Source organism: Choristoneura fumiferana, chromosome 7 (genome assembly GCF_025370935.1).
Source record: "Choristoneura fumiferana chromosome 7, NRCan_CFum_1, whole genome shotgun sequence".
Lineage (NCBI taxonomy): Eukaryota > Metazoa > Arthropoda > Insecta > Lepidoptera > Tortricidae > Choristoneura > Choristoneura fumiferana.
The window spans coordinates 16,512,010-16,522,533 of record NC_133478.1 but is presented as its reverse complement, the minus strand read 5'-3'; the positions used below and the strand labels follow the sequence as shown (position 1 = coordinate 16,522,533).

General features: G+C 34.7%; 1 protein-coding gene across 4 annotated transcripts in view; it reads left to right on the top strand.

The window, feature by feature from the left end:
- The window catches only part of LOC141429788 (uncharacterized), a 369,922-nt gene that overhangs the window by 270,566 nt on the left and 88,832 nt on the right, over positions 1-10,524 (top strand). For all 4 annotated transcript variants that reach the window (XM_074090325.1, XM_074090328.1, XM_074090326.1 and 1 more), the window contains one exon: positions 6,947-7,018. The gene's annotated coding sequence lies outside the window, so the exon portion shown is untranslated. The remainder of the gene's footprint in view (positions 1-6,946; positions 7,019-10,524) is intronic.

Sequence of the window (10,524 nt, the reverse complement as noted above, 5' to 3'; positions counted from 1 at the left end):
CTACGTATACTGGTACAAGTGCATAATCATAAATTTACAGGAGAGCTGTTCAAAGGTTCCAAAACCTGTAACTTTCTCATTTGATGATATAACTTTTCAAAATTTTGCATTGGTTCCAAAGAAAATATTTGCTTTCTACCTGTATTCATGGAATTTTGAAATTTCTTATAGTTTTTGAGAAAATTGCAGATACACTACTATACGCGTATTTTACATCTTGTAGTTGTGCGGTATACTGAGCTAATTACCACTTGCTCCAGTATACGGCGTAATGCGTAGATTACTGATCTAACGATATTTTATATTGTATATGAATTTTTAGATGAAATACTTATATGGCTTGCAATGAACAATAAAACAGATGCTCTTTTACCTTCATCTATTGATTTAAAACGTTTTTATCACTTGCATCAATATACGCTAACATTAGCATGCCACTTGTACCAATATACCGCTAGTAATGTTTTAAACGTGCTATACAAAATACAGAAATATACCTTTATAAAAAACCTCACTTGAAATATAAATGGTTTTATTAAGAAAAGTGCTTTAAATTAATGAAAGCACGTTCAATGGATTCGTATTCCTGTTCAAATGTGTACTCATATTTTATTGTGAAAGGTTCCTCATGTGATACATATATCGCATCGCACCCATTTGTATCCACATAACGGTTTAGCTTTTTGTGCCTCTTCAGGGATCCGTACCCAAAGGGTATAAACGGAAACCCTACTACTTTATACTACTTCGCTGTCCGTCCGTCTGTCACCAGGCTGTATCTCATGAACCATGATAGTTAGACAGTTGAAATTTTCACAGATTATGTATAACTGTAGTCGATATAATATATATATAACAAAAATAGATCAGAATAAATATTTAAGGGGGCCCCATACAACAAATGTAATTTTTTTGCCATTTTTTTGCTAATCCTAATGAAGTTGTATAGATGGTACGGAACCCTTCGTGCGCGAATCTGATTGTCACTTTGCTTAAGACAAGCTTTGACATGAAATATTGAGTCAAAGTCAAAATATCTTTATTCAATTTAGATTGTAACAAGCACTTATGAATGTCAAAAAAAATTACCACCGGTTCGTAAAAACCTCTGTTGAGAAGAGTCTGGCAATAAACCTAGGTAAATTTTGTAAACAGATTTACAATCATATTTTAGTGATATCCATACATCACAAGTATTTAACACAACTACATATTTAAAACAGTTCTCAATTCGCTATTTGCAGTAAGCACTCGCCAATGCGGATCGGAATTATTTCCAAATTTCCCTATCCATGATATAATCATTAATTTTAATAACACGCCTTATATATTAATGTCTTCTTGACAATAGATTTAAATTTTGTGTCTGTTTCTGAGTCTTGGGAAACTTCTATAACTTCATACGGTTTACCCGTTTTCGCCATATACATAGCCAGGTACCATTTCTTAGGTGTGTATAAAAAATGTGTATAGGGTGTTATTAAAACCCTGTACTATACTTTAAACCACATTAGGGCTACTAATTACTAATATGATCCAAGTAGAAAAATACTGTGATTCGAAAAAAAAGTTTTGTATGGAAGTGGAGTCGCAAGAAGACTTTCTAATTTCGATGTTTTCCCACTTATATCGTATTAGTAATCAGTAGCCCTAATATGGGTTACAGTATAGTACAGGATTTTTTTTATCAACCTGTAGGTATATTGAAATTTACTGTTCTCATTTTAATTAAAGCATGCATGCCTTCGCCTTCTTTTTGGGGATGCTCAACTACCAAAATGCAATGTAATACTGCAATGTTATATTTCTAGCACGCGTACATGTAGGTATAGCCGAGGAAACTGAATTCACGTACTGGTACTGGGGTGGAACCGTTGTACTACCAATGTTATGTTGACATCCCATACATTTGCCAAAGAAATCATAGCGAAATAGATCACGAAAAGGTTTCACATTGGATTAAGTTTCCATGGCTGTCTATGAGAAATACGGCTATTGTGGTCTTGCCAAACCAAAACATGTTTTTTTTTATATATACTATCAAATTATGTGCTCGTAGAACAGTTTAAACGGTCCGCACGCAGCGACGGCTAGCGCGTACACTGAGGCAACTGCCAGTTACACTCGACTTCCCCGGCCCCGCGACAATATCGGTGCCGCGTATAGTGGTGCATGTCGGTTGCCTCAGTATACGTTGTACTGATTAGCAAAACGGTGTTAGATGCATTCATATACGTCACTTTATTTCCAAAACTAATAGGAATATCCGTCCAAATTTTTTGTGGTAGGTAAATAAGGAAATATTAATCACAAAATTGCAAAAAACTAAAAATCAGAAATTTGTCACTTGTACCATTATACGTAGGAGGTATCGGTATGTTGTTCTTGAATAAATAAATAAATAATAAATAAATTATTCCTATCCCGTGGGAATATCGGGATAAAAAGTATCCTTTGTTTTAATACAGGTTATACACTAACTTTTTGCCAAATTTCATTTAAATCCGTTCAGCAGTTTCAGCGTGAAGAAGTAACAAACATACTCACTCACTCACAAACTCACTCACACACAAACTTTCACATTTATAATATTAATAGGATAGGATTATCTGCTTCCAACTAAGCTCTTTCATCTGCTACTTCAGCAACAATATCTTATTGTCATGTCCAATAAATGTTTATATTATTTAATCTTTAATTCAGATAAAAATCCATATTCGGTTAGTAACAATGAAGATTGTTTTTTTGGAATCTTTTTGTATTTTTTATTTCAATTCCAAACTTTTACATTTACGGGCATACCGTAAAACCTAAGTTGAAAATACAAACTGAAAAACAGATAGGGTAGGTAGGGAGGGGTAGGGGGTAGGTAGGTTAGTTCCATTGGAGTGCCGAAAAAAGTTTCTCGATGAGGGCTACGGTATAGATGTCGCTAGCCTACCAAAACTATCTGGTCTCGCCGGAAGACCAGCGCTGGCTCAACCAAAGGAATCCGCATTTTATGCTGAGGCGGGACCATTTCGGGCACAAGCAAATAAGTATTTTTATTCATTTTTTGTATTTTGTATTCTCATTTTATTTTATTTCACTTTATTATTATTGTTTTTTGCTGTATCTATTATACATATTTGTTTGCCCCAATTTTTTTTTAAAATTTAATTTAATTTCATTTCATCTGTCTGTGCCTCCGCGAACATCGCCGAGGCGCTACACCGCCACTGCAACCCCAACAGCACACTAATAATTTAACTGGCAGATTCCGCAGATTAAATTGTTCTTTTTTTTACACAGGAAAATACTCAATTCAAAGTCTAACCCCCTGTTTCACCATCCATTGATTAAAAATTGACGGATGAATGTGATGCCGTCTCTGTTTGTTTTGTTCGAATAAAGGGAGACGTCATCACATTATTTTATCCGTCAAATAAATTTAATCAAAGGATGGTGTAACAGCCCCTACAGCTCTTCTTGCTTCATTTTTCTATCACTACAAAAATATCAACACATAACTTCACTTTAGCGGTTACAAAACACAATAGAAAATAGCGACGTACATTGTCGACTCCGGAGTGCCGCGATTTCCTACGCCAATAGCAACCTACACCCTTTTACGGCATATTACGAATCCATGTTGGTGCGAGAGGCTCGTACATGCCCGCCCGTACTATTTGTTACGAGTTTGAAATGGAATAAAAGTATGATAGGTTATTTGGAGTCATTTTATATTTTATATTTCAACTCCAATTATCGCTCTAGATGTCGCTAGTGCTAGCGTAGCGTAGTAGAAAAAAGCAACCTGAGATATGTGTGCATAGGAAAAATTCGTGTCTGTACTCCTCCTGTGTCTTGTCCAGTCGTAGTGTAGGGGTATGGCACGCAGCACGGAATGCTGAGGACCTGGGATCGATTCCCAGCGCTGGTCTCTTTTTCTGGTTTTTCTGTGCATCCATGTCTCAGTTTGTACTTTCGATAAGGAATAAAAGTGATTTTTCCTTAGTTGGTTAAGGTGTCCTACAACTGGGCAAAGGCCTCCCCTTTTTTCAACCATTCGTCTCTGTCGAGAGCATGCTCCTGTCATTCCATTTGATGTGTGTTCAATCGTCGTCCCGCCATCTCCTCTTCGGTCTGCCTCTGCTTCGATGGCCATCCCATAAAAGTATTTAAATTACCTATCAAATATCATTGTTTTCTAGTGTCCGGCCGAAATCTCAATTTCAATTTTGGTTTCAGCGAGTTTCGGTTTCGGCAAAATTCCGCCGAAATAAGTACCAAAACCGAAACTAGGTTGGCATTTAGAAGCAATCGGCGTACCTCCATAGTGTCTCCGTAACCCGTTGATCTAATATAATCTATTTTATATGTTTAAAACAAACACTATTCAAAAAAGTAGAGCTACAAAAACATAATAATAAACAAAAGTCCTAACTAACTATCTAAAGAATCAACACCCAACCCAAACCTTTGGATCTAAAAAGCTTTGAGATTTGCATAGAAATTCCCTATAACTTGTAGACACGAAAAGGGCGGACTTGGCTAATTTCCCATGCGATAGAGAATCCTACAATGTGGATTTGTTTGATTTACATCAAAGTGTAGATGAGGGATACCTTTTAATTAGCTCCAGATAAATAAATAAACAAATAAATATTTTCCTTTCTTTTAATATTTCGACACATTAACCACTTAGTAGTGTCGTGATCATGGGCAGATATAGAGAATATGTCTAACTAGTGTTAAATAATATTTATTGCCACAGAAAATAAGACAGCACAATTAAAAAACAATTACACGTAAGCAGGTGGTAATGGGCTTAGGCTCAGCATAAGCTGCGAGCAAAAGAAACTTGCAGCACTGATTTTAAGGTTGAAATTCGCTCGCATTAAGAGCGTTTATACTTGCAAAGCTGGCAACATTACATTTTTGTTAGTTTTTTCGATTATTCCATAAAAATTGAATGAAATTAAAAATGTTGTCTGATAGAACACTTCTTAATATATAAGTTCGTATTAACGTTTATAAACGGTTTTTAAAGAAAATAAAACGAAAACGAATAATTATTGGAGTAGACACATTAACTTATATAATTAAGAAGTGTTCTATCAGACAACATTTTTAATTTTCATTCAATTTTTATGGAATAATCGAGATATCGTCTAACTCTGTCCAGCCATTTTAGCGTGAAGGAGTAAAAACGTACGCAAGTACATACACACAAACTTTCGCATTTGTATTATTACTTAGTAGAAATTAGGATTACTGGGATTTAACCAATCTTCTTTTAAGGGATCTTTTCGACTGCTTTAATTTTATAAGTCATAATTATTCTTAGTCATAAATTTTTTCCCGCGGAAACTTTTTTATAATAGTTTTTTAAATGTTCATCCTGTAGAACTCTATAGGTTAGGTTAGATTTTTGTTTTATAACAATTCTGATATAAATGGTTTTAGAGAAAAAAAAGTTATGTGAAATATTAAGAAAATACAAAATATCTATAGAACTAAAACTACTATTAAATTAAAATAACTATAACTAAAACTTTAATTAAAAAAGAGAGATGGGCCTCTTGGCATGGTGCCCATCACGCAGGCAGCATTCCCGCGTTGAACTGCGATTGAAATTCTTTATTCAAATATTATATTATGACCAACAATATTCTACCAGTCGATATAGACCCGTCCATTATTTAAAACTGTTAAAAACTTTAAACTGCTTGTATTTTAATATTAACCTTTATGGGAATGTTTTACTATGACAATTTCGTGAGTAAAAAGGATGGTAAGGGCTATTCATGTTTTCTAGGTTTCGTTTGCGACATTTCGTTAACAAGAGACCTTGTCAACCCACTTTTGTGCAGACGACATTCATTAACTTAGAAGAAAAACTACAATTTACAATATATAAATTAAGCAGATTTTTTTTTTGTGGACTCTACATTTTATTAGAAGTTTCAGGTTTTGATTGTGACCAGACCACCTGAATTTTACTACTAGATTATAAGCATTTTATCAGGACTTACATAACTAAACCAACTATCGCGACTACTTATCATAATTCAAGTTAGGCTTGTTTAGTACATACAATAAGTACTAAGTATATACTATAATAATAACGTACCTACCTTCAAAATTAAACTGGCTTAATAAGACATAATCTTGTTTATAAACTATATCTTCAAGTTTTGGTACTAAGTTTATTATTTAAACAAAATATAACTTAACCTAACCAAAAAAAAGTTGGAAGACCCCCGATTTTGTCAATTCAAAGTTCAATATCTCAAAAACAACTGAACTGATTTTGATGAAACATGTCTAAGAGCATGCAAGAGTTGGGGCATGGATTCCTCTTACAATAATATTACAATAGTTTTATACAGTACGAGTATTAGTGGTCGATTTTAAAATCAACCGTCAAGTATACCGCCATTTTGCCCATCGAACAAACGCCAATGAATACGGTTGTGGTGATTCAAAGGCCCGTAATTTCCGACCCGTCAGCCCCACGAGTGCACAGACGACGGGGCAGCTAAGTCATTAGATTAATTTAAATTTAACCGAAGCGAATTTGTTCGCTCGAATGATTGTCTTTTAAAGTAAGCTGTCTTGGTTGTTGATGTTTGGTGTGAGTTGCGGAGTAATTTGATTTTTTACAAGTGTTTATTTAGCTTGCTGCGTTAAATATAGGTACTAAGCGATACCAAATTTGACCCACTCTACATACAAAATTACCTATTACTGCATACATTTGAGACCCAGATTTTTTGCCGCTAAGTATAGTACGCTTGGATATTAGAGAATTTATTAAGATCCCATTCCAGTCGGATTGAGTTTAAATTTGGTACGAGTATAAAGCTGTAATAATGATGCAAGTGAAATTATGTAATTAAAAGTGCAGTCAGCAAAATAACTCGAACGAAAAAATACTAACAAAATTCTCGTTTTGTTTCAGTTGTGATTGCGGCAAAATTTTCAAATCAACTGCTAACAGTGAATGTGATAATGGACACGAATTTGTGAAAAGGTAATGTTTTAATTCAATTAAGTATTACTTATAGGACGAAGGTCCGCTAGAGATAGAACCAAATATTTATTTATTATTATTTATTGATACTAGGAATTCCGTGGGACACCTTAATTCGCTACCAACTTTTTACGATACTATGTGGTAAATTAAATAAAATAAAATAAAGTAACTTTCCCCATCTTCGTCGTCCGTCAGTTATGCCAAGTCTAATCTCATTTACTCACTAAATACTTAATAGTACTCCGAAACAATTTAATATTGTATTAATATTTGATTGATATTATTGAATTGAAATTACGTCCAATATAAAAAAAAAAACAAATACGTAACTAAAACGAATTCCTTAAAACTGAAATGGCCCGTGTGGCATTGTGCCCAAAAGGCTGGCAGAGTTTCCTTGTTCAATAGCTATTTAATGCTGATTGTTTGAGAGAGATAGCTGCCGGCCTTTTGGTCTCCAGTTGTGCCAACCGCTTAATAGTTAGTTGCATCAAGTTAATTAGAGTATAACGATAATTAATAAAAAAAAATATCAACTGAAGATTAGGCTAGTTTGTTATTAATTATTATGTCTTTTGCAACTTGAGCTATAATTGATTTGAATAGGTACGAATATTTAACAAAATGTATACAAAACAATGTCAATAAATTGGTGTCTTAAATATTGAAATACCCCCTTAAACTATGTAAACATTTACATTACAGATTAAATTTATTAAATTTATTTACAAATTTATTAAGTTAAACCGCGCATACTTATAGAACAGTTTAAAAGGTAGATTAGGTACCATAATAAAAAAACTAAAACAACATTAAAATTAAATCAGCTAAAACTATAATCAATCTCTATAATCAATCAATCTAAAAATGGACCCTGCGGCATGGTACCAAAGATGCTGGCAGCATTTCCCTTTTTATGTATTGAAATACACTAGTCTAGTTTGTATTACAATGATAGATAACTAATTCAATTATTAATGTCGTTAAAAACTAACCCACAATATATGTGCAACCAGTTTTATAAACCTATTTCAAAATCCAAAAGCAAAATGCATAGATTCATCTGTCTCTTTGTGTGCTGTGCCCTTCTGTAATAAGCAAACTTCCATCAGCTGAAGCGACTCTCGTCTCCCTCTCTTAACAATATAGTAAGAGCAGGATGCAGGCTAAGAAGGTGACATGCAATAGCGATTCAGTAGCTGGCCGTGACGCTTTGAGGTTTGCGCTGAAAGGTTTATTAACTAATACTGCTTTATTAGGTTGAGGTTAATGGTTCATTTATTGGCCCTCCGTACTCAGCTTTGGGATAAATGTCAAAGGTTATTTTAACATGAAATAAATTGGATTTACCTTAGAGGTATTTTACTTGGTATTTCGTGGAAATTATACATTTCTCTTTTCAATATTTTAAATGTCCTCAAGAGTATTTTTTTTTCCTGATATGACTCATTATGTATTTTATTATATAATTAGATCCAAAAATATAAAGTCTTGGCCTATAAGAGATTAAAATAAAGAAATATAATGAATCAGCATGTTTTAAAAAAAACAAATCAGCAATCAACAAATGAACTCATTATATTCTAAATCAGACAATTTTCATTTCGGTCATGTTTTTTTAATATCCCCATAAAAGTTTATTGTGACTTTAATATGACTAACAAGATAGAGCCTAAAACACTAAAATGTTAGTATGCGTGATGAAAGAGAGAGAGAGAGAGAGAGAGAGAGAGAGAGAGAGAGAGAGAGAGAGTGAGAGAGAGATAGAGAAGAAGAGAGTTATCGCGGTCCTATAAAAGAATTTACCCTCTGCGTTTAAATATCTTGCGTTGCGGTAAGTGCCGGCAATGTTATTGCTTGAAGACGTGGCCGAGCCTCTCGCTGTGGCAAAATAAAGTTACTATACAGCAGCGTAATAGAATAATCTTGGACTTTTGTAGCGTTCGGAGACAAAAATTATACATGCTCTTCGAATAATAAAGGAGGAACAGGGATCCACAAAATACGTCACATATTTAGGGGAATCTGATAATTGCTGACGCAAGAAGGAAATACTTGTCTAAAAATTCGAAATAAAAAAGTACTAATCGTCGTTATTCTTAAAATTTATAATAATGTTTTCTTTTTATAGAAATTAACGCAAAAAACTCATTACAGTTATTTCATTTCTAAGATGTGCTAGCTCAGGTCTGAACCTATGAACCTCTGCTCAAGAAGCCATTGATTAAACCACTAGCCTATCATGGCTTTTTTTACAAGGTTTTGTTTAACTTACCATGTTTATTTTAGGGTCAAATCTAGCAAGTTGCTTTTGGCCCACTCTTACTGGTCGGATTGACTTGAAATTTGGTACACATGTAAAGTGATATTGCGGATGATAACGCGGGTCAACTTCACACGCACCATTGAATTGCTTCGCAGGTAATGCAGGTTTCCTCACGACGTTTTCCTTCACCGTGAAGCTCGTGGTAAACTCAGTTGTGCGAGCTGGGGTTTGAACCCACGATCCTCTGCTTCAGAGGCGATAGGTCAAACCACTAGGCCACCACGGCTTTTTAATAAAAAGTAAAGTTAGCAAAAAAACTTGTATTACAAATGAAAAACTTATTAACACACAAGAAACACTGGTAAATTACTAAGCATTGTACTTGGTAAATATATCAGTAGCATGTGCATAAAAGACCAAAATTTATGGTAGTCTGGTCTCCGCCAAAAGCTGAGGTAAACGTGCCATTTGTCGGACTTCGGACGAACAAGAATTTATGCTTGCCCGACGCAGTATTTCATCATTCCCTATGACAAGCTAGAATCGATTCTGAGCCGTTCAGATAAGGTGCAAATGAAAATGAAGGAGGCAGTTGTTTGCGCTTGTGGTTAATACCTAATATTAAAAATGTAAAAGTTTGTGTTGCGTATGTTTTTTACTCTTTCACGCTGAAACAGCTTGGCGGTTTTGGATGAAATTTGGTGTGTAAATAACTGGAGATCTGGATTAACACATAGAATACTTTTTATTCCGATATTCCGCTCGCTATCTCTTCTGAAGGTCGGTATTGCTGAAGGTCGTGCCTTGTCTGAAGTGCTGATGGCTCGTTGCACTATGCTTCTCCATATTTTCTGTCTTCGGCAGTCTTTAGTGCTTTTGCGACAGATAGGCTGGTGAGTGACCTAACGAGGTCTGACCATCGGGAAGGTAAGCGACCACATGGTCTTTTCGATCGACCTAGTCTACCACTATTATTAGCTTTTTTGGACTCTCAGGTTCCGCTCGCTATAGAGTCATGCAATTCGTCATTGTTGTATAAAAGCAACGTCAATAAAGATGACGATGATATTTATGGGAATTATCACGAGAATTTAGTAATTATTTACGCGTGCGAAGCCGTGAAGTAAACAACACTAGGTTATAAGTAACGAAATGTCATAAGTAGGCTTTGTTTGGGTTTGATGGGCAATTATGTTATGTTAGGACGTTTCGAGAGGTCACACAAGCCTGACAGACG